At 45.4% G+C, this 24,422-nt stretch overlaps 1 protein-coding gene across 8 annotated transcripts in view; it reads left to right on the forward strand.

Moving 5' to 3' along the window:
* Positions 1-24,422, forward strand: part of LOC106571934 (nuclear receptor coactivator 3) — a 135,296-nt gene that overhangs the window by 66,807 nt on the left and 44,067 nt on the right. For 2 of the 8 annotated variants that reach the window (XM_014145508.2, XM_014145510.2), the window contains exons 2-3: positions 15,013-15,094; positions 24,249-24,352. The gene's annotated coding sequence lies outside the window, so the exon portion shown is untranslated. Of the gene's footprint in view, positions 1-15,012; positions 15,095-16,327; positions 16,925-17,465; positions 18,311-18,833; positions 19,558-24,248; positions 24,353-24,422 lie in introns of those variants that run through there. The other 6 variants (XM_014145511.2, XM_014145515.2, XM_014145513.2 and 3 more) reach the window with 5 other exon arrangements.

Consider the following 24,422-nt stretch of genomic DNA (forward strand, 5'->3'; position numbering starts at 1 on the left):
GTGTCTTAACGACCGTTCCACAGGTGCATGTTCATTAATTGTTTATGGTTCATTGAACAAGCTTGGGAAAGGATTTTTACGAATTATCTTTGAAAGACATGGTCCTGAAAAAGGGACGTTTCTTTTTTTGCTGAGTTTATATGTTGAAGACGGTGGAGCTTAAGCTGCATCTCTGTCTCACCCCATGGCCCTGTGGGAAGAAATGTGTGTTTTCTTTTGCCTATTTCAACCGCAGACTTGTTGTTTGTGTACATGGATTTTATACTGTCGTATGTTTTTCCCCCCAACACCACTTTCCATCAATTTGTATAGCAGACCCTCATGCCAAATTGAGTCGAAGGCTTTTTTGAAATCAACAAAGCATGAGAAGACTTTGCCTTTGTTTTGGTTTGTTTGTCAATTAGGGTGTGCAGTGTGAACACGTGGTCTGTCGTACGATCATTTGGTAAGGAGCCAATTTGACGTTTGCTCGGTACATTGTTTTCACTGAGGAAATGTACGAGTCTGCTGTTAATGATAATGCAGAGGATTTTCCAAAGGTTGCTGTTGACGCATATCCCACGGTCGTTATTGGGGTCAAATATGTCTCCACTTTTGTGGATTGGGGTGATCAGTCCTTGGTTACAAATATTGGGGAAGATGCCAGAGCTAAGGATGATGTTAAAGAGTTTTGGTATAGCCAATTGGAATTTCTTTTCTGTATATTTTGTCATTTCATTGAGGATACCATCAACACCACAGGCCTTTTTGGGTTGGAGGGTTTTTATTTTGTCCTGTAGTTCATTCAAGGTAATTGGAGAATCCAGTGTGTTCTGGTAGTCTTTAATAGTTGATTCTAAGGTTTGTATTTGATCATGTTTATGTTTTTGCTGTTTGTTCTTTGTTATAGAGCCAAAAAGATTGGAGAAGTGGTTTCCCCATACATTTCCATTTTGGATAGATAATTCTTCATGTTGTTGTTTGTTTTCCAATTTTCGCAGAAGTGGTTAGAGTCTATGGATTCTTCAATTACATTGAGCTGATTTCTGACGTGCTGTTCCTTTTCCCGTAGTGTATTTCTGTATTGTTTTAGTGATTTACCATAGTGAAGGCGTAGACTCAGGTTTTATGGGTCTCTATGTTTTTGGTTGGACAGGTTTCTCAGTTTCTTTCTTAGGTTTTTGCATTCTTCATCAAACCATTTGTCATTGTTGTTAATTTTCTTCAGTTTTCTGTTTAGAATTTTTTTGATTTGATAGGGAAGCTAAGAGGTCAAATATACTGTTAATATTTTCTACTGCCAAGTTTACACCTTCACTATTACAGTGGAACCTTTTGTCCAGGAAGTTGTCTAAAAGGGATTGGATTTGTTGTTGCCTAATTGTTTTTTGGTAGGTTTCCACACTACATTCCTTCCATCTATAGCATTTCTTAATATTACTCAGTTCCTTTTTGGTTTTGATGCATCATGATTGAGTATTGCTCTGTTCAAGTAGACTGTGATTTTGCTGTGATCTGATAGGGGTGTCAGTGGGCTGACTGTAAACACTCTGAGAGACTCTGGGTTTAGGTAAATGATAAAGTAGTCTACAGTACTACTGCCAAGAGATGAGCAATAGGTGTACCTACCATAGGAGTCCCCTCGAAGCCTAACATTGACTGTGTACATACCCAGCGTGTGACAGAGCTGCAGGAGTTGTGACCCGTTTTCGTTGGTTATGTTGTCATAGTTGTGCCTAAGGGGGCATATGGGGGAGGGAATGCTGTCACCTCCAGGCAGGTGTTTGACCCCCTGTGTGCTGAGGGTGTCAGGTTCTTGTCCGGTTCTGGCATTTAGGTCGCCACAGACTAGTACATGTCCCTGGGCCTGGAAATGATTGATTTCCCCCTCCAAGATGTAGAAGCTGTCTTCATTAAAATATGGGGATTCTAGTGGGGGGATATAGTAGCACACAGGAGGACATTTTTCTCTGTTAAGATCATTTCCTTTTGAATTTCTAGCCAAATGTTGCTGTTTTGATTAATTTAATTGAGTGAGTTAGGTCTGCTCTATACCAAATTAGCATACCCCCTGAGTCTCTTCCCTGTTTCACACCTGGTAGTTTGGTGGATGGGACTACCAGCTCTCTGTAACCTAGGGGGCAACCAGTGGGTCCGTCTCCTCTATACCATGTTTCTTGTAGGATCACAATGTCTGTATTTCCGATTACTTTGAATAATTTGATGAAGTCCAGGTTCCTGCTCTTTAGGCCAAAGGCAGATGACCACAGGCCTTGGATATTCCAGGATGAGATAGTGAAGGCTTTGTGTTCCATAAAGTGTCCAATGTTGTTGGTCGTGCGGTTTGGCCTCAGCCCAGTAAGTGTGAGCAGAGCCTGCTGAGCATCTGGTACATGTCATTGGCTTGGGCTAGTGTAAGAGGGGGGGTTGGGCCTGTTTCCCCGCTCACGGCTTGGGCGTATGTGTGACTTCCATGTTGAGGCCCTCTGCATGGGGTGGGCAGGAGGGGCCATAGGTCTAATCTGAGGGGGCCTAAATGGGGTGTGGACATGGTTGACTTGGGGGGTTGTTGATTTGTTGGTGTGGGGGTGTGGATGTGGCTGGTGTTGTTGTGGTCTGGATGTAGGTCCTCTTGGCGTGGGTCCTCTGTGTAGGTCCGGGGGGGTGGTCGTCCCGCAGGTCTGGGAGAGTGTCTCATTTGTTTGGGCAGAGTGTCTATTGATCTGTTGCTCCTGTGTGAAGTGTTGGGGCTACGTTTGAGTGCGATGTCCTTTAGAGTCCGGGGCGAAGGTGGGCACTGCTGCCTTGTATAGGTGGACCTGGTCATAGAGGCTGTTCAAGTACAGGGTGGAGTGGTGGGCCAGGTAAACATTTGGTTTTGAGGCACAGCCACGGGAAATACCATACCTGCTGTATGGTAGCAGGGTGGAAGTCTTTTCGTGGTAGCAGAGTGGAGATAACCACTTGTGCATTGGGGACTGCGTTCATCCACCTCTGGCCTGCTCGCCTCCCTACCTCTGAGGAAGCACAGTTCCCGCTCAGCCCAGTCAAAACTGTTCGCTGCTCTGGCACCCCAATGGTGGAACAAGCTCCCTCACGACGCCAGGACAGCGGAGTCAATCACCACCTTCCGGAGACACCTGAAACCCCACCTCTTTAAGGAATACCTAGGATAGGATAAAGTAATCCTTCTAACCCCCCCCCCCCTTAAAAGATTTAGATGCACTATTGTAAAGTGGTTGTTCCAGTGGATATCATAAGGTGAATGCACCAATTTGTAAGTCGCTCTGGATAAGAGCGTCTGCTAAATGACTTAAATGTAAAATGTAAATGAAAGTAGAAGAAGCTTTTTCAATCACTCCCTTGAGTGCTGTGGCCACCCTTTCCTGCTGTGCTCTCAGGTCGTTTGTGCCTGTGTGTATTATTATGTGGCTGGTTGACCCTAGTTGGTCCTCAGACAGAAGGTCTAGGGCACACTGAGTGTTTAGACACCAGAGTTTAGACACACTGTGTTTGGGAAAAAGTTTATTTTCTTGTATACATTTCCCATTTGAGTCCATAAGGACTACAATCTGTGTCTTGTGTATGTCCTCAGTGGGTGTGGGGGGGTTGTCAGGGTGGCTCAGAGGGGGTGAGATCCCCTGGGCTTGGGGTTCTTCATTTGTCTGTCCCGCTGTGATGTCGACATGGTCAGGGTCTGAGGTAGGCTGTTCTGCTGTGGTGTGGAGACTTTTGTCGGGAGCTGAGGTAGGCTGTTCTGCTGTGGTGTGGAGACTTTTGTCGGGAGCTGAGGTAGGCTGTTCTGCTGTGGTGTGGAGACTTTTGTCGGGAGCTGAGGTAGGCTGTTCTGCTGTGGTGTGGAGACTTTTGTCGGGAGCTGAGGTAGGCTGTTCTGCTGTGATGTGGAGACTTTTGTCGGGAGGTGAGGTAGGCTGTTCTGCTGGCTTCTCTGCGGGGGTGGCCACCTCTCTAGTGGGTTGTTCTCTGTCCCACGCCATCCCCCTCACCCTCTCCTCCAGCAGTCTGATCCTCTCCTCTGGTGCTCTGTTCTTCTCCTTCTCCTGCTTTTTCTCCTGTTGATGTTGTCTCACCACTGTCAAGAGTGCAGATATGTCTCTCTCCACCTCCGGCTCTCCGGGTCTGGTTAAGGGGGTGTTGTTGTGCTGGACTGTTGTCTGGGTCTGTGCTGACTGGAGTGTAATCACCTGCTGTTCCAGCTCCACCTGCCTTACCTCCAGCTGGGTAAATGTATCCTTCATTTCAATGAGGGAGTAGTACTCTGTGCTGGGAGGTTGACTTTCCGCTGGGGGTTGCTCGTCTGTGGGGTTATATAATGAAGAGGTCTGGTCTGACCCACTCGGGGTGGGGGTATCTTTCTCAAGGGAGAGCTTCTCCTGCTGGGCTCATTCTTTGATTAGGTGAAAGTCCAGCAGAAACTGTTTGGGGTTGCCCTGTACCAATACTGTTCCAGGCTTATAGAGATTTATATTAGCTGACTCAGAGTCCTCGTTGTCTAGTATCCTGAGTTTCCACCCCTCGTTAACTCCTCCCCCCCCGTGCCATGCCAGGGGATGGTCTGTGTGGAAGATGAGGTTGCTGATGTTCACATTTTTATAATAGTCAGCAAAAAGTGTATCTTTATTTTCCATACAGAGCTTCATTTTGTGCTCTTTTCTTGTCTTATCATTCTTTACATACACAGAGTACTGTATTTGAATTACCTCTGAACAGCGGGAGGCAGCTTCTAAGGCCTCTCCATTTGGTTGGAGTAGACTGTGTGACTCTGCTGCCATTGTTGGGCTAAAGGGCTTTGACACCTCTCACCTGACAGGTCAGTGCTAATTGAGGTTGTATCAAGCTCGGCAGCCTTAATTTAGCATTCAGTCCTTATAAAGTAATGTAATGTATTTTTCTTCTTGGCTTTTGGAAATAAAATCTAGCTTCAGACTAAACATTCCTCACTCAGTTCCAGGTAGGATGGTGTTTTCAGGTTTCTGTTGTTTTCCAGAACATTGGCTGTATAGCTTTGGAATAATAATCCTTGGTAGTTGTAAGCCTTCCAGGTGATTCTGTAATTCCATCCAAAATCAGGTTGTAGGTTTTGATTTGGAGTGAAGGTTATGTTGTAGAGGGTAGCATCCTGTATGTGTCCCTGACAAAAAAATCGAAGTTTATCTAACTCTAAATCTATCTTTTTTTAAGAACATGAAAAATGCAGGAGATCATCTGCTCATGATCTCTGTCTCTGTCTCTCTCTCGCACTCTCTTTCTCTGTCTCTCTTCTCTGTCTCTCTCTCTCTTCTCTCTCTCTCACTGTCTCTCTCTCTGTCTCTCTCTGTCTCTCTCTCTCTGTCTCTCTCTGTCTCTCGCTCTCTTTCTCTCTCGCGCTCTCTTTCTCTCTCGCGCTCTCTTTCTCTCTCGCGCTCTCTTTCTCTGTCGCTCTCACTCTCTCTCAATATAAGGGGCTTTATTGGCATAGGAAACATATGTTTACATTGCCAAAGCAAGTGAAGTAGATCATAAACAAAAGTGAAATAAAAAATGAACAGTAAACATTACACTCACAAAAGTTCCAAAATAACTCTCCCTCTTCCATCTATCTCCCTTTTCTCCCCTCCTCAGTCTATAACAGTGCAGGCGTTGACACATTTACACACATGCTCAGCACATGGCTGGCCTCAGCTTTGGCTCAGTGTAGTTCTATTGTTGCTCTACTCTACACACACACTGGATCAGTTTGGACCGCAGTCAGTGGCTTCAGCAACTCTACTGCCAGTTGAACTCCAGTTGGCCCATTCTAGGGAAGGTTGAACTCCAGTTGGCCCATTCTAGGGAAGGTTGAACTCCAGTTGGCCCATTCTAGGGAAGGTTGAACTCCAGTTGGCCCATTCTAGGGAAGGTTGAACTCCAGTTGGCCCATTCTAGGGAAGGTTGAACCCCAGTTGGCCCATTCTAGGGAAGGTTGAACCCCAGTTGGCCCATTCTAGGGAAGGTTGAAATCCAGTTGGCCCATTCTAGGGAAGGTTGAACCCCAGTTGGCCCATTCTAGGGAAGGTTGAAATCCAGTTGGCCCATTCTAGGGAAGGTTGAAATCCAGTTGGCCCATTCTAGGGAAGGTGGTTGGTAAACTAGCTAATCGGATTGTAGATTAGCTCAACGACTTACTTATCCTGTTGTGTATGGTGAACTTTTGTGTAGGATGACAACAGTTATATCTGACTACAAAACTACTCAGTTCTGCGAGAGAGTTTCTACCACCAAACTGTTTCATCATTATGTAGGACTTAGAAACTCAAAACTATATATATAACTTGACTGTTGAGTTAAGGTTAGGGCTGTTGGAGTTGCAGTAGGTACTGTAGGTTCTTGGAAGGGATGACTCATGCAAAGGCCTATTTCCTTATTTTTTGAATATGTAAATAGAGGTTTGGTGGCAGCAGCCACGGTAGACACACCCTGGGCTGCTGCCTGCTAGCAGAGTTATTTCTGATCTCAGGACGGCAGTGAGGAGTTATCTTAACCAGGTCCTAGATCAGATATTATGGCATGGCAATGATAGTCAGAGAAGTTCACAAAGGGCATTTCCATGTAAAAGGACCCATGAGCACCAACATGTGACGTTCATAGGAGCATATCAAATCTAGTGTCAATTGAAAGCTGAATCTATATTTTTTTGAAAATAAGGCATAGATAAATGTTTCAACCATTTTATATCCGAAATATTGGGAATCAGCAAATGCTTTGCTTTCTGGTCAAACAGATGGAAAAGGAAAGGAATCTTAGAAAATATCTACCAGAAAAAAGTCTTAAAAGGTATTAGAAATACATCAAAACACAACAATGTTGAAGTAAAGACCCCTGCCAACTAATATAAACACTTCTATTTAGTTTAGGATAAATTACACTACATGGCCAAAAGTATATGGACACCCCTTCAAATTAGTGGATTCGGCTATTTCAGCAATACCCGTTGCTGACAGGTGTATAAAATTGAGCACGCAGCCATGCAATCGCCATAGACAAACACTGGCAGTAGAATGGCCTTATTGAATAATTCAGATGTTCAACGTGGCACCGTCATAGGATGCCACCTTTCCAACAAGTCAGTTTGTCAAATTTCTGCCCTGTTAGATCTGCCCCAGTGCTGTTATTGTGAAGTGGAAATGTCTAGGAGCAACAACGGCTCAGCTGTGAAGTGGTAGACCACACAAGCTCACAGATGGGACCGCCGAGTGCTGAAGTGCGTAGCTCGTAAAAATTGTCTGTCGGTTGCAACACTCCAAACTTCCTCTGGAAGCAACATCAGCACAAGAACTGTTCGTCAGGAGCTTCATGAAATGGGTTTCCGTGGCCGAGCAGTCGTACACAAGCCTAAGATCACCATGCGCAATGCCAAGTGTCGACATAAAGTGATGTAAAGCTTGCCGCCATTGGACTCTGGAGTAATGAATCACGCTTCACCATCTGGCAGTTCGACGGACAAATCTGTGTTTGGTGGATGAAAGGAGAACGCTACTTTCTCCAATGCATAGTGCCAACTGTAAAGTTTGGTGGAGGAGGAATAATGGTCTGGGGCTGTTTTTTATGGTTCGGGTTAGGCCCCTTAGTTCCAGTGAAGGGAAATCTTAACGGTGACTGCGAGCCAGGCCTAATCACCAAACATCAGTGCCCAACCTCACTAATGCTCTTGTGGCTGAATGGAAGCAAGTCCCAACATCAATGTTCCAAAGTCTAGTGGAAAGCCTTCCCAGAAGAGTTGAGGCTGTTATAGCAGCAAAGGGGGAACCAACTCCATATTAATGCCCATGATGAGATATTCCAACGAGTAAGCGTTCACACACTTTTGGTCATGTAGTGCATCTATTTGGTATACAAATTGGTAACAGAATTTCTGCAAAATCATTAACGGAATTACTGCAATTGAATTGGCTACAATGGGTATTCATAGTAGTCACAAACCAGAATTGGGTCACATGCTACAGTCTTCCCTTCCACTGGCATACTGTTATGTTCATAACTGTTTTCTCTTTCTGCGGTCTGGTGGTCATAGCAAGTGTGAAAACAGTCTGGACAACCTCTCTCTTTCTCTCTCTCTCTCTCTCTCTCCAGTTAATGTCACCTCTCCCAGCCCTTACTGACACCTACTCATAAGCCACCGCTTTTATTTACTGTAACCAGCATCCTTACCCACTGAGCACCGACCGACACCGGATGTCCATGGATGTTGAAAATTTGTTCAGTCCATCCTGGCCTTGATTTCAACGCCCACAGACATAGTTATTTGGTACGGTCCGGACGGGCTTTCGTTTCAACGTCCACAGATGTAGATGTTTGGTCCAAACATCGATGTCCATGATTGGTTCAGATTTGGTCCAGACCAGACCCAAGTTATGGAGAGTACAGTGAAGTAAAGAAAAAATAGTAGAGTATAGTACTGTACTGCACAATAGAATAGAGTACACAGTAGAGCACACGAGTTGACTACACTAATGTACTGAACTATACTGTACTCTACTGTGCTGTGCTGTGCACTACTGATCTCTGCTGTGCTTTAATTTGATGTCAGAACTTGTGAAACATGGATGTCTATCAGGCTTGGGGAGGTGTCCAGATTTTCATATTGTCATACCGCCCTTCTCTTATCCCGCTATTTACGGTATTACCAGCATAGCACACAAGTGGGCGCTAAAAATGCACGAAAAGTTGATTGGGCCTCTATTACCAGAATTCTAATTTAGCACAAACAAATTGCAAAATCAAATAGACGCTGTTATCTAAATGCTAATGAGCGAAAACAAACAAACTAATTACAAAGACATGCAAGTCTATCTCGTAAAGTTTTACAAGCATAGCTAGTAGTTACCGGATGCCATTGTCGGTGCGTGTGGACATTTACAAGCGAAAGTGAACGAGAGAAATTGTGCACGTGAACAAAGCTGTGACGCATGCTTTTCTGAAGGAAGAGCAGCACGTGAACACAGAGCAGAACGGAGTAGGGAAAAAACGCAAGTAGGAATCACAGGGAAAAAAATGTCTGCTGTACAGACAACTCATCCAGAGCGCTTTTGACTTCTGGCTGAAAGCCATTAGAAGTTATCAAACGTTTAGCAGTGAATTGCATACAAGTGTAACTTCATTACGTTGTGCAGCGGAGACTCGCCAATAGATATAGAACGCTATGGACTCACCAGCTCCCGTCGTCTCCCGTTGTGCTGTTTACAAACAAACACATGACTGATTCAACTGTTCTGGGGAACTACGGTAAGCTTCATATCGTAAAATAATGTGACCGGTGAAATTAAGAATTTTTTATCTCCTAACGTATTATTAGGAGAGTTGACTGCAGGTATCAACTTAAAAAGTAGCTACAAATATTCAGACATATTGAAAAACTTCAAATAAATAGTTTTGACGGTATTGATGGTATTGGAAAAATACATCCTGTGGCTGTCAATAACTGCTAGGAGTGGTGGTAGGAGTCAGGCGCAGAGAGCAGAGGTAAGGAAATTTGTGTTTATTCCAATAAACACAAAAACGGTCGATGCCAACACAACCGGCGTGAAAAATGCAAATTGCCCAGAACAACAGGTACACAGCATGCATATAAAATAATACTTGTCGATCGCCAGCACATTCAATAACAATACACACTCTGACGCAAAATAATCCCGCACAAACCTGGGCGGGCTAAACAGGCTTAAATAACCATAAATCAAGAGAACCAAATGGGGAACAGGTGCAAACAATAAGACATACCAAACGAAAAGGAAAAAGGGATCAGCGGCGGCTAGTAGGCCGGTGACGACGACCGCCGAGCGCCGCCTGAGCAGACAGGGGAGCCACCTTCGGTGGAATTCGTGACAGTGGCTTTTTCTAAATACCCCGATGCCTTCGTAAAGTATTCAGACCCCTTTACTTTTTCCACATTTTGTTACATTACCTTATTCTAAAATGGATTAAATAAATAAAAAAAATCCTCAGCAGTCTACACACAATACCACATAATGACAAATCAAAAACAGGCATGTCAGAACAAAAACCAAGCCATAAGGTCGAAAGGAATTGTCCATAGAGCTCAGAGACAGGATTGTGATCTGGGGAAGGGTACCAAAACATTTCTGCAGCATTGAAGGTCCCCAAGAGCACAGTGGCCTCCATCATTCTTAAATGGAAGAAGTTTGGAACCACCAAGACTCTTCTTAGAGCTAGTCGACTGGCCAAACTGAGCAATCAGGGGAGAAGAAGGGCCTTGGTCAGGGAGGTGACCAATAACTCGATGGTCACTCTGACAGAGCTCAAGAGTTTCTCTGTGGAGATGGGAGAACCTTCCAGAAGGACAACCATCTCTGCAGCACTCCACCAATCAGGCCTTTATGGCAGAGTGACCAGATGGAATCAACTCTTCAGTAAAAGGCACATGACAGCCCGCTTGGAGTTTGCCAAAAGGCACCTAAAGACTCTCAGACCATGAGAAACAAGATTCTCTGATCTGATGAAACCAAGATTGAACTCTTTGGCCTGAATGCCAAGTGTCACGTCTGGAGGAAACCTGGCACCATCCCTACGGTGAAGCGTGGTGGCAGCATCATGCTGTGGGGATGTTTTTCAGCTGCAGGGACTGGGAGACTAGTCAGGATCGAGGCAAAGATAAACGGAGCAAAGTACAGAGAGATCCTTGATGAAAACCTGCTCCAGAGCACTCAGGACCTCAGACTGGTCAACGACCCTAAGCACACAGCCAGGTCAACGACCCTAAGCACACAGCCAAGACACCGCAGTAGTGGCTTCGGGACAAGTCTCTGAATGTCCTTGAGTGGCCTAGACAGAGCCTGGACTTTAACCTGGTCGAACATGTCTGCAGAGACCTGAAAATAGCTGTGCAGCAACGCTCCCCATCCAACCTGACAGAGCTTAGGAAGATCTGCAGAGAAGACTGGGAGAAACTCCCTAAATACATGTGTGCCAAGCTTGTAGCGTCCTACCCAAGAAGACTCGAGGCTGTAACCGCTGCCAAAGATGCTTCAAAATGTGGAAAAGGTCAAGGGGTCTGAATACTTTCCGAATGCACTGTATATGCGGTATACCGCCCAAGCCAAACGTCTATGATTGGTTCAGATTTAGTCCCGTTCGGACCAACCAAACTTGGTCTTGTTTGGGGGGCGGGGCTCATTAAATTAGCCAGTGTGTCAAATAATACCCAACTATGCAAAGGAGCTATTAGGATACATCACCATGAAGAGAATGATATTCATATCTAGAGTTATGCATTTCTGTGTAGTACAGATCAGGGACCCATGATAATATTCCGTTACTGAGTGTAAATCCACGTACTGTAGTTCAATAACCAATAAAGTAAATGTGTTTTTGTAAAAATGTTCTGTGTAAATTGTTAAAAGGAGTCATTGTGAATAGAGTTGTAGGGTTTGTTACACTTTGAAATCAATGGTTTTTGTTTGGCGTACATTTGAAAGTGTAAAATCGGAGTCTCAGCGCAATTCCATTACCATGGAATTGCCCCTAAGGCACGTACAGATCTGGGACCAGGCATGAGTCCATTTATTTCACCCTCCTCTTTCTGTGTGTTAAGTTGTCCCGGTCTGTGGAGGTATTGTTGGTATGAGTTGGAGCCGTGGCTCTGTCTGGTGATGGGGTTTGTTCCAAACACAGAGTTAGTCACAGCCAAATCTTTGCTCTCTGCAGTCGTCATTTGTTCACACTGAGTGGAAAGCGTCCAATGAAGGCACTCACTGTGTCTCCAAATGTTGCTACACCCTTTTCTGATTGGCTGGAATGAGGGACAAAGTGCAGTGGAGACAGTCACCCGCGTCTCATGTAGAGAGTGTAGATTTTAAGATGGCCTTCCCCCACTCCCCCCCCCTTCTCTGATAGCCTCTCGTTTGTGGAGCTGGGCTGTGGATCCATTTAAAATAAATATTAGCCTCTGTGGTGTGATTTGTTTAAGGGGAGGCCAGGTGCCAACATGTAGCTTGGCTCCTATTCTGCTAGTGTGTAAGTGCCGGTTTTGTTGGAGGGGAATAGGGCTCAGCTAAAGCAGAGTCACCCAGAGCGCGCACACACACACACACACACACACACACACACACACACACACACACACACATACTGTAGCTTTATGTGGGCCTTACTAGGCTGTTTGTGTGTGCTGGCTAACGCAGAAACAGTCTCCCTTATTCTGTGCCAGAACACACCGAGAAAAAGAAAGTCAGACAGAAGGAGAAAAAGACAGTTCCATTATTAAAGACAGGAACGAAAGAGAGAGAGAGAAATGGAGGGAGGGATGGACAGTGGAGCAGGGAAAAAGACTTACAGAGCTATGTAGAAGGCTCATGAGAGAACGAAACAAAGAAAGAGTAAGCAGAGAGACAGAATGGGTGAGCTTCTTACTGTATGTGCGAGAGTATATCGTTGGCCATTTTTAGTGTGTCGTTTGCTCGCTACACAGATGTGCTCTGCCCCAAAGCTGCAGTTGCATTGTCGTGATTATCCGTTATGGTATGAATGTGTTTTGAATCTAGGTGTGTCTGCTGGCTGCCTGCCTTTATGCAACATCAGGCAGACTTCCAGGTGCAAACAGACAGACAGGCCGATGGACAGACGAACATAGACTTCGCCTGTGTTGACTGAGACTGATCTCCCCTGTGGCAGTCCTTTGCAGGGACAGGCAGGCAGGAAGACAGACAGACAGGCAGGAAGACCATGCTTTCCTGCAGCACCTGTAGTCTCCCTACCTGTCTGACTCGCCAGTTGACTCTCCAGATTTTTCCCCTCAGTCCCAGATCCAAGTCATCTCTTTCTCCTCCTTCCCTCCTCTTCTACGTTCTCTCCATTATTTAGCTGAGCCTTGGGCTGTGTTGTTGAGGCCAGACATTGATGGCAGGCGGACCCACCGTGCGCCGAGCGCAGAATGGAACTAAAGACTGTAATTATTAAGGGGAACAATCCTTTATCTGTCTTCAAATCACTTTGGACTTTAATGGTGTTTGTTTAACAAGACCAAGGTGAGACGATGTGAATAATTTAGTGATTTGTGTGGTTGTATACCGCTGCGGCGGCTTCATGTGCATAAAGGGACGCACGCACACGCGCACACCCCCCCGTAGTCTCTTTTATAGTTAAAGCACAGGCTCTTTTTGTGCAAAGTGTAATTGAGGAGCAGAGTGGGCTAAACAGAGAGTGTAGATGAGATGAGAAGAGGGGTCTGGAAAAGCCTCAGAGAGAGCGTGCCTCCGTGCCTGTAAGCTGAACACACACTCGATGCATCTTAAGCTCGTTCTCACTGTTCTTCAGGGTCTAACATGTATACACAAGCGACACATGCAGCTAACTACTGTAGCATTTATTAGTGCTGTTCTTTATGGCTTTGCTAAAGCTCAGAGTTGATGCGAGTCCAGCACAATGGTGCATTATGGATCCCACTGAAGGCCTCTCTGTCCCCCTTTTCCCCCCAAAGCTTAAACACTCACTGGAAGTCCGTTTTTGGTAAAAGAATTCCCTTTGGTCACGGACATGCTATAAATCCACTCTGGTTAACCAGTCCCTCTTTCTCTCACTCTATTTCTCGCCTCTCAATTAATAGGAAACCCATCGAATGAAGGTGGGTCTTTGTTGGTATTGAGGATCCATACGTCACCAAAACGAGACACCCCATGATAGCCCCCGTCTGTCTGTCTGTCTGTCTGTCTGTCTGTCTGTCTGTCTGTCTGTCTGTCTGTCTGTCTGTCTGTCTGTCTGTCTGTCTGTCTGTCTGTCTGTCTGTCTGTCTGTCTGTCTGTCTGTCTGTCTGTCTGTCTGTCTGTCTGTCTGTCTGTCTGTCTGTCTGTCTGTCTGTCTGTCTGTCTGTCTGTCTGTCTGTCTGTCTGTCTGTCTGTCTGTCTGTCTGTCTGTCTGTCTGTCTGTCTGTCTGTCTGTCTGTCTGTCGTCTGTCTGTCTGTCTGTCTGTCTGTCTGTCTGTCTGTCTGTCTGTCTGTCTGTCTGTCTGTCTGTCTGTCTGTCTGTCTGTCTGTCTGTCTGTCTCGTCTGTCTGTCTGTCTGTCTGTCTGTCTGTCTCGTCTGTCTGTCTGTCTGTCTGTCTGTCTGTCTGTCTGTCTCGTCTGTCTGTCTGTCTGTCTGTCTGTCTGTCTGTCTGTCTGTCTGTCTGTCTGTCTGTCTGTCTGTCTGTCTGTCTGTCTGTCTGTCTGTCTGTCTGTCTGTCTGTCTGTCTGTCTGTCTGTCTGTCTGTCTGTCTGTCTGTGTCTCTCACACATGCATACACTCGTGCATTACACACTCTGAAGCACAACAAATGTTATTTGTCACATGCTTCGTGAACAACAAGGTGTAGACTAAGAGTGAAATATATACACACACACACACACGCACACATGCACACACACATATGCACATGCACTCACATGCGCGTACACAGAGGAACATGAGACATCCCGGTGGCTTGGCCGTCTTGCTCGCTCACGCTGACGGCAGGGTGTCATGGAAACGCCTACCTCTCACCATGGTTACACACTCCTTACCCCAAGAGGATAGTACTCTCTTCCTCCGAGGCGCTTCTTCCTCTCTGTATTTCAGACCAGGACAAAAATGAAAAGGCAACATTGTTAGGATGGCGGTCTAGTCTAAGCCAGTGGTCTGTTTGTGCGTGTTGCCTTGGTTTCACGGGCACTCAGCCACTCACCCCTCGGTCTCTCTCTAATACTTCTGTACTTGCTGTCAAAGTCATGTCACACCCTTTTTCGAGATTCAGAAGTGTGTGTGTGTGTGTGTGTGTGTGTGTGTGTGTGTGTGTGTGTGTGTGTGTGTGTGTGTGTGTGTGTGTGTGTGTGTGAAAGCGCCCTACGTTTACTGAAAGCCCCAGGCTGCCTGCCTCATGTCTCCTGCTCCTCATTACCATGTGAATGATGTTTCCTGGGTGATCATTAACAACTTGATTAATAATATATAAACATCATTTTGACAACATAACAGAATATAAAATGTCTAGCAAAAGTGCTTATTATTATTATTGTGTGTGTTTTATAGACACCAGCGTAGAAGACCAGTCCAGAATAGGACCATTATCTCCAAGAGAGCTCGTCTCGTCTACTCCAGGCTCCGTCACAAGGTGGGTCACTTGTCATCACACGGCTGTTGGCATGGTTACCTGTTTAGGTGGACTAGGCCTATAATTTGTTGTAGACAGAGAGTGAAAATGGAGTGGGATCTCTATTGTTGACTTTTTACTCATCTGTTATGCAGCACAACATTCTTTCTGACCCCCTTGGCCAGACCATAGAGGTTGAGCGACAAGAGAGGACATGGTCATTTAGATCGATGGGCCATTACTCCAGGAGACATTTTGGATTTGTCATATTGCGTTTCAAAGCGTTCTCCCCTGAGAGATGGTACGGGTTCCAGCGAAAGAAAGAAGAATTGGGTGAGAGATACAGAGGGTAGCGAGAGAGGCCGAAAGAGGGAAGGGCTGAGAGAGGGAGGGCATATTTCGTTGTTGAGAGAGAGGTGGAAAGAGGGAAGGGCTGAGAGAGGGAGGGCAGATTTCGTGGTTGAGAGAGAGGTGGAAAGAGAGCGAGGCTGCCGGGGAGGCAGCAGGAGAAATCTAATTAGTCTCCCTGCTCTGCCTGCCATAGAGACAGAAATAAAGCATTAATCTTTACCCTAGTCTGCAGGTGACAGAAACACACCCACACTCATGAGAAGAGGGATGGTGGTGGTGTAGGAAGAGAGGTGGGGGTGGTTCTGAGGGAGCGTATGCCTTTAGAGGTGGTATATAGAGAGCAAGGGGAGGAGAGGAGTAGATCAGGGGAAGAGAGGGAGGAGAGAATGATGGTTATGGAGAGGAGGGGGTAGAGTAGAGAAGTGGGATATCTGCAGGTGACTCTGGGATTCTGCCGCATCGTGTCACACGGACTTAGATCACCAGAAAGACTCCTCTACCCATAATGCCTCAGTCAGTCCTGCATACCAATCATTCTCTAGTATCAAACCAATGCAATATGGATTTTGACTAACTTTGGCCCGGTATGGGCTAATTATAGTGGAGGTCACCAACCTGACTACAGCCAGTCATTGTCAGAGCAGTGAGCTAAACATCAGCATGGCTGTAGACGGCAGGTCTGACTGTCTCATGTTCCTACTGGGTGTTTACATGATCTGACCGGGGCGCGCTGTACTTCTGTTTTGTCAACAGAGATTATGAAACTGGGGCTGGCTGGCTGGTTGGGCAACAGCCGCCGCTGTCTGTATCGCCTAGCCTCACAACTCCCTCCCCTCGCTCACCGCACAACCACCTCCCCATCCCCCGCCTGCCTGCCCGCCCGCCTCCCTGCTTGCCCACTCTCTCGCACCCGAAAAAGAACGAGGAGAAGAGACTTTTATCTGACACAGGAAGCCTGAGTCTCTCGTCTGTCTGCCTCTCCCAGCGTTATATTTTACATTTTAGTCATTTAGCAGACAGTGCATTCATCTTAAGATAGCTAGGTGGGACAACCACATGTCACAGTCATAGTAAGTACATTTCTCCTCAATAAAGTAGGATATCATTGGGGTGCCAGGACAGAGAAGAGCTTGGACTGGGCTGATCGGGAGCTGCCCTACCGTATGGGTGAAAGGGCCAAGAGTCCAGAGGTGGCAGAACGGAGTGCTCAGGTTGGGGTGTAAGGTTTGAGCAGGGGTAATTAATCTTACTGCTCCATTGACAAGTACCATGGTCTTGTAGTGGAATGCAAGCTTCAACTGGAAGCCAGTGGAGTGTGCGAAGGAGCGGGGTGACATGGAAGAACTTGGGAAAGTTGAACACCAGGCGGGCTGCAGCGTTCTAGATAAGTTGCAGGGGTTTGATGGGACAAGCGGGGAACCCAGCCAACAGCGAGTTGCAGTAGTCCAGACGGGAGATTACAAGTACCTGGATTAGAACCTGCGTCGCTTCCTGTGTGAGGTAGGGTCGTACTCTATGGATGTTGTAAAGCATGAACCTGCAGGAGCGAGTCACTGCTTTGAAGTTTGTTGGGAACGACAGGGTGTTTGTTGTCCAGGGTCACGCTAAGGTTCTTTGCACTCTGGGAGGGGGACACCGTGGAGTTGTCAACCGTGATGGAGAGGTCTTTGAGTGGGCAGGCCTTTCCCGAGAGGAAGAGCAGCTTTATCTCGTCAAGTTTAAGCTTGAGGTGGTGGGCCGACATCCAAGCTGAGATATCTGCCAGGCACACAGAGGGGCCACAGCCGGTGGTCAGGGATGAGTTGATGAGGGAAGTGAGGAATGGGAGAAGGTCTCCAGAGATGGTCTGGGGAAGGGAGGAGGGGATGGGGTCAGATGTCATCATCCTTCTTTTCAAAGTGGTTGACAAAGTCATCCACAGGGAGGGGGAAAGGTGGAGGATTAAGGAGGGAGGAGAAGGTGGAAAAGAGTTTCCTAGGGTTAGAGGCAGAAGCTTGAAATTTAGACTGAAGGAATCTGGCTTTAGCAGCAGATACAGATGAAGGTAGAGAGGAAGGAGTGAAAGGATGATAGGTCCTCTGGAAGTTTAGTTTAGCAGAAGGGAGAGATGATAGAAGAGGAGAGCGTAGTGCGAGATGGAGAGTGAAGATTGCAAAGGCGCATTACCATCTGGGTAGGGGTTAAGTAGCAAGGGTTGGAAGAAAGTGAGACAGAAAAGGAAACAAATTAGTAATCAGAAACCTGGATGAAGGTCGCAGTGAGATTAGTAGGCAAACAGCCTCTAGTTAAGATGAGGTGAAGCGTATCACCTGCCTTGTGAGTGGAAGAGGACTGGGAAAGGGTTAGGTCAAATGAGGCAAGGAGGGGAAAGAGAGAGTTGGAAAGAAATTAATCGAAGGTAGACGTCAGGGGGTTGAAGTCGCCAAGTACGAAGAGTGATGAGCCATCTTCAGGAAATTATCTTATCAAGGTGTCAATCTCTCTAAGGGCACCTGGTGGGCGATAGATGACAATGTGAGTGGCTTGAGTGGACCAGTGACAGCATGGAATTCAAATGAGGAGATGGACAGGTGAGAGAGGGAGAAAAGAGAATCTCAGTTCAGGAGAAATTACAACCAGATGCTCTCGGACTATGAGAGAAAAAGTAATCGGATGAAGAGAGAGGAGCTGGAGTAGCAGTGTGCTCTAGGGTGATTCATGTCTCCGTCAGGGCCAAAAAGTCAAGGGATTGAAAGGCAGCATAGGCTGAGATGAACTTGCCGTTCTTGCCCGTAGATCGGCAGTTCCAAACGCTGCCAGGGACCAGGAATTCCACATGGGTACACTAAATTAGAAGAGTTGCAGCCAAGGAGCGTCAGTAAAGCCTACAGGGAGAGGTGCGAACAGGTATAGAAAACATAAACATGCACTATATATGCAAAAGTATGTGGATAACCCTGGAGATTGCTTGACTCCATTTAAAAAATATTTTTAGTACAGATATACCACATTGGAGAATCGCGTCACAGAGAATTCTCCATACATAGTCTATAGTTTATTTTTGATGAACTATTATTTGTTTTCTGCCTCAGTTTGTTTCACCAGCCCGTCTGTCTCCGCTCAATGACCCTTTTTAGACTTTTGCTTGTTTGTTGTTTGTTGAGATTTCATCTAGTATGACTCATGTTATCGTGGGTGGCTTTTTCTTCTTGATTTTTTTTCTCCGTTTTGAGTCAGAGAACTGAGAGAGAGAGAGAGAGAGACTGACTGTCTTTCGTTTATGTCTGCCCCTCCTGAGTGTGTTGTGCATTTCACTTGTGTTAGTTGAGGTCTAACTGAAGTCGTCGTGCTACCTTACACACACACACACACACACACACACACACACACACACACACACACACACACACACACACAAAGCTAGTGTTACGGATCTGTTTGAGTGGAAAGTGAGAGAATGTTCCTCAGTACAAAGTCTTCATTGCAAAGTGATATAACACGGGTTGGGTAAACAGTAACACATTTTGGCTCCCATACACAGACACATGATCAAGGTACAGTCAGACCTACCCGTGCACCCAACTCTATCTCGTGTCATTGTTCCTCAGTCTCTCTCCCTCCACTCTCCTCTGCCCGTCTTTCTCTTGATCCTCTCTCTTCTCTCATATCTCATATCATCCCCTCTACCTAATGTCGTTCCTCAATCTACCCTCTGTCTTTATCCTCCTTTCCTCACTTCCCCTCTCACTTCCTGCCCCCCTCCCCCCCTCTCTTCCTCCCCCTCTCCCTCCTGTGCCTGCCTAGCGTCATGCCTGAAAACAGCTGCCTAATGGCTCTCAAAGACACAAACATCATCAGTCATGAGAGAGCTGCTCGTTTTGGACCCATCCTCCGCCTTAAATCTTTCATGCTTATTTTCTCAGCGCGCGCGCGCGCACACACGGCCGTGCTATTACCATGTTGGCTGCATCTTCAATACTCGCCCCGGACAACATGTCTGTCTCTCTCTCTCTCTCTCTCTCGATCTGCAAATGTCATCTCTAAACTGTATCAATAACCTATCAGTGTACTGCTACTGTAAATCAATATATTCCATGCCATATCTCACTTTTTTCTATTTTTTTGGCTTGCATTGTTTATACTCTGCTGAAGTGGTGAGTTCATGGGCAAGTATTATTATTCTAATTGTTTTTATTTAGGGGGTATATCAGCTTTAATATTGAAGACAGATTGTGGCTTCTATCACTGTAATTTTCTGCATCATTTCCAATCCCCCATATTTAAGTTTTTGTAAATATACAGTATATATTTGAAAGATATATTTTCCTTCTTTGTTATTTTCCCCTAACACTACCACCCCTCCCCTAATAAATACCAATACTTAGGCTTCCACTTCCATACATACTACATACATTTCACGGACAGTATATTTTACATTAGTTAGTTATCTTTTGTTTGTTTTAGTCCCAGCCTTTAGCTACCCTTTAGCTACCCAGCCTTTAGCTACCCCTCCCATCTATCCCTCTATTTCTAGCTGTCATATATTTTTCCACTGTGCTGTGATGTTTCACAAAAGTTCTGAACCTTTCTATTGTCATAATTTCTACATTGTAAGTTAAAGATAAACACCTGTGCTAAGAGTATTATTATATTATTCAGCGATTGACTATGACTTTTAAAATCACCCAGCAGTGCTATTTGCAGAGTTAGCTCCAGGTAAATGTTGCAATTTTTCGTCCATTCCTGGACCTGCGACCAAAAACGAGCTACATATGGGCAGTACCAAAACAGGGGATCTAATCAAATCAAATTGTATTTGTCACATGCGCCGAATACAACAACAGTGAAATTCTTACTTACAAGCCCTTAACCAACAATGCAGTTTTAAGAAAAATACCTGAAAATAAGAAATGAAAGTAACAAATAATTAAAGAGCAGCAGTAAAATAACAATAGCAAGGCTATATATTGGTACAGAGTCAATGTGCGGGGGCACCGGTTAGTCGAGGTAATATATACATGTGGGTAGAGTTATTAAAGTGACTTATGCATTGATAATAACAGAGAGTAGCAATGCAAGTAGTCTAATTTCATTAGATGTTCAGTAGTCTTATGGCTTGGGGGTAGAAGCTGTTTAGAAGCCTCTTGGACCTAGACTTGGTGCTCCGGTACCGCTTGCCGTGCGGTAGCAGAAAGAACCGTCTATGACTAGGTTGGCTGGAGTCTTTGACAATTTTTAGGGCCTTCCTCTGACACCGCCTGGTATAGAGGTCCTGGATGGCAGGAAGCTTGGCCCCGGTGATGTACTGGGCCGTACTCACTACCCTCTGTAGTGCCTTGCGGTTGGAGGCCGAGCAGTTGCCATACCAGACAGTGATGCAACCCGTCAGGATGCTCTCGATGGTGCAGCTGTAGAACCTTTTGAGGATCTGAGAACCCATGCCAAATCTTTTCACTCTCCTGAGGGGGAATAGGTTTTGTCGTGCCTTCTTCACGACTGTCTTGGTGTGTTTGGACCATGTTAGTTTGTTGGTGATGTGGATGCCAAGAAACTTGAAGCTCTCAACCTGCTCCACTACAGCCCCATCGATGAGAATGGGGCGTGCTCGGTCCTCCTTTTCCTGTAGTCCACAATCATCTCCTTTGTCTTGATCACATTGAGGGAGAGGTTGTTGTCCTTGCACCACACGGTCAGGTCCTGACCTCCTCCCTATAGGCTGTCTCATCGTTGTCGGTGATCAGGCCTACCACTGTTGTCATCGGCAACCTTAATGATGGTGTTGGAGTTGTGCCTGGCCGTGCAGTAATGTTTGAACAGGGAGTACAGAAGAGGACTGGGCACGCACCCCTGAGGGGCCCATGTGTTGAGGATCACCGTGGCAGATGTGTTGTTACCTACCCTTACCACCTGGGGGCAGCCCATCAGGAAGTCCAGGATCCAGTTGCAGAGGGAGGTGTTTAGTCCCAGGGTCCTTAGCTTATTGATGAGCTTTGAGTGCACTATGGTGTTGAATGCTGAGCTGTAGTCAATGAATACCATTCTCACATAGGTGTTCCTTTTGTTCAGGTGGGAAAGGGCAGTGTGGAGTGCAATAGATATTGCATCATCTGTGGATCTGTTGGGGAAGAATGCAAATTGGAGTAGGTCTAGAGTTTCTGGGATAATGGTGTTGATGTGAGCCATGACCAGCCTTTCAAAGCATTTCATGGCTACAGACGTGAGTGCTACGGGTCGGTAGTCATTTAGTCAGGTTACCTTAGTGTTCTTGGGCACAAGCACTATGGTGGTCTGCTTGAAACATGTTGGTATTACAGACTCAGACAGGGAGAGGTTGAAAATGTCAGTGAAGTTTCTTGCCAGTTGGTCAGCGCATGCTCGGAGTACATGTCCTGGTAATCTGTCTGGCCCAGCGGCCTTGTGAATGTTGACCTGTTTAATGGTCTTACTCACATCGGCTGCAGAGAGCGTGATCACACAGTCGTCCGGAAGAGCTGATGCTCTCATGCGTGTTTCAGTGTTACTTGCCTCGAAGCGAGTATAGAAGTTATTTAGCTCGTCTGGTAGGCTCATGTCACTGGGCATCTCTCAGCTGTGCTTCCCTTTTGTAGTGTATAATAGTTTGCAAGCCCTGCCACATCTGACGAGCATCGGAGCCAGGGTAGTACGATTTGTTCTTAAAACCTGTTGGGGACCCTTTTGAGATAGGATCCCGTTAACGGGATTGCTTGACAAGATAGCATGGCGCGAAATTCAAAACAGCAAAAATCTAATAATTTCAATTTCTCAAACAATCAACTATTTTACACCATTTTAAAGATAAACTTCTCGTTAATCCAACCACATTGTTCGATTTCAAAAAGGCTTTACAGCGAAAGCAAAACATTAGTTTATGTTAGGAGAGTACATAGACAAAAATAATCACACAGCCATTTTCCAAGCAAGGATATATGTCACAGAAACCAAAAACACAGCTAAATGAAGCAGTAACCTTTGACGATCTTCATCAGATGACACTCCTAGGACATTATGTTACACAATACATGTATGTTTTGTTCTATCAAGTTCATATTTATATCCAAAAACAGCATTTTACATTGGCGCGTGACGTTCAGAAAATGTATTTCCCCCAAAACCTCCGGTGAATCAGCACAACAATTTACAAAAATACTCATTATAAACGTTGATAAAATATTAAACTGTTATTCAAAGAATTATAGATTAACATCTCCTGAATGCAACCGCATTGACAGATTTAAAATAACTTTACTGGGAAAGCACACTTTGCAATAATCTGAGTACTGTGCTCAGAAAAAAACATCAGGCAATTACAGATACCCGCCATTTTGGAGTCATCTAAATGCATAAATAGCATTAGAAATATTCACTTACCTTTAATAATCTTCATCAGAAGGCACTTCCAGGAATCCCAGGTCCACAATAAATGTTGTTTTGTTTGATAAAGTTCATAATTTATGTCCAAATAACTCCTTGTTGTTTGCGCATTAGGTAAGCTACTCAAAATGTAGCGAGGAAAATGTCACGACGAAAAGTTAAAAAAAAGTTATATTTACGTTCGGTCAAACGTTGTATAGCATCAATCTTTAGGGCCATTTTAACTTCAAACTTCAATAATATTCCAACCGGACCATTGCTATGTCTTGAAAAACCTTTAGGAACACAGGTCCCTTTTCACGTGAACATGCGCAATGAACTGTTGTGATTTTCTGAGTCACCTACTTCCCAGCCTTCTCGTTCGGTCTGTGTGTACCGCAAAAGCCTCAAACAACTTTCTAAAGACTGTTGACATCTAGTGGAAGCCTTAGGAAGTGCAAAATGAACCCTAACTCACTGTGTGTCAGAAAGGCAAGGACTTGAAAAAAACTACAGGCACCAGATTTTCATTTCCTGGTTGTATTTTTCTCAGGTTTTTACCTGCCATATGAGTTCTGTTATACTCACAGATATCATTCAAACAGTTTTGGAAACTTTAGAGTGTTTTCTATCCAAATCTACTAATAATTTGCAAATATTTGACTCTGGGCCCGAGTATTAGGCCATTTACTCTGGGCACGCTTTTCATCCAAAAGTGAAAATACTGCCCCCTAGCCCAGACAGGTTAATCCTTTATTGACGCTTTCCCTGTTTGGTGGTTCGTCGGAGGGCATAGCGGGATTTCTTATAAGCTTCCGGGTTAGAGTCCCACTCCTTGAAAGTGGAAGCTCTACCCTTTAGCTCAGTGCGAATGTTGCCTGTAATCCATGGCTTCTGGTTGGGGTATGTAGGTACAGTCACTGTGGGGACGACATCCTCATTGCACATATTGATAAAGCCAGTGACTGATGTGGTGTAGTCTTCAATGCCATCGGAAGAATCCCGGAAAATATTCCAGTCTGTGCTAGCAAAACAGTCCTGTAGTTTAGCATCTGCTTCATCTGACCACTTTTTTGAATACCGAGTCACTGGTGCTTCCTGCTTTAATTTTTGCTTGTAAGCAGGAATCAGGAGGATAGAGTTATTGTCAGATTTGCCAAATGGAGGGTGAGGGAGAGCTTTGTACGCGTCTCTGTGTGTGGAGTAAAGGTGGTCTAGAATATGCTGTTCTGTCCTGACGATAGTGTATCACCCGCCAGCTGTATCTTCTTAATGTCGTCGTTCAGCCACGACTTGGTGAAACATAAGATATTACAGTTTTTAATGTCCCGTTGGTAGGATATACGTGCTTTCAGTTCGTCCAATTTATTTTCCAGCGATTGAACGTTAGCTAGCTGAATGGAAGGCGAGGGCAGATTAGCCACTCGTCGCTTGATCCTCACAAGACATTTTGATCTCTTTCCGCGATACCTAGGTTTCCTTTTCCAGCCGAATCACGGGGATCTGGGCCTGGTCAGGTGTCTGCAGTATATCCCCCGCGTCCGACTCATTGAAGAAGCACTCTTCGTCCAATTTGAGGTGAGTAATCCCAGTTCTGATGTCCAGAAGCTATTTTTGGTCATAAGAGACGGTAGCAGCAATATTAAGT

Source organism: Salmo salar, chromosome ssa15 (genome assembly GCF_905237065.1).
Source record: "Salmo salar chromosome ssa15, Ssal_v3.1, whole genome shotgun sequence".
NCBI classification, from domain to species: Eukaryota; Metazoa; Chordata; class Actinopteri; order Salmoniformes; family Salmonidae; genus Salmo; species Salmo salar.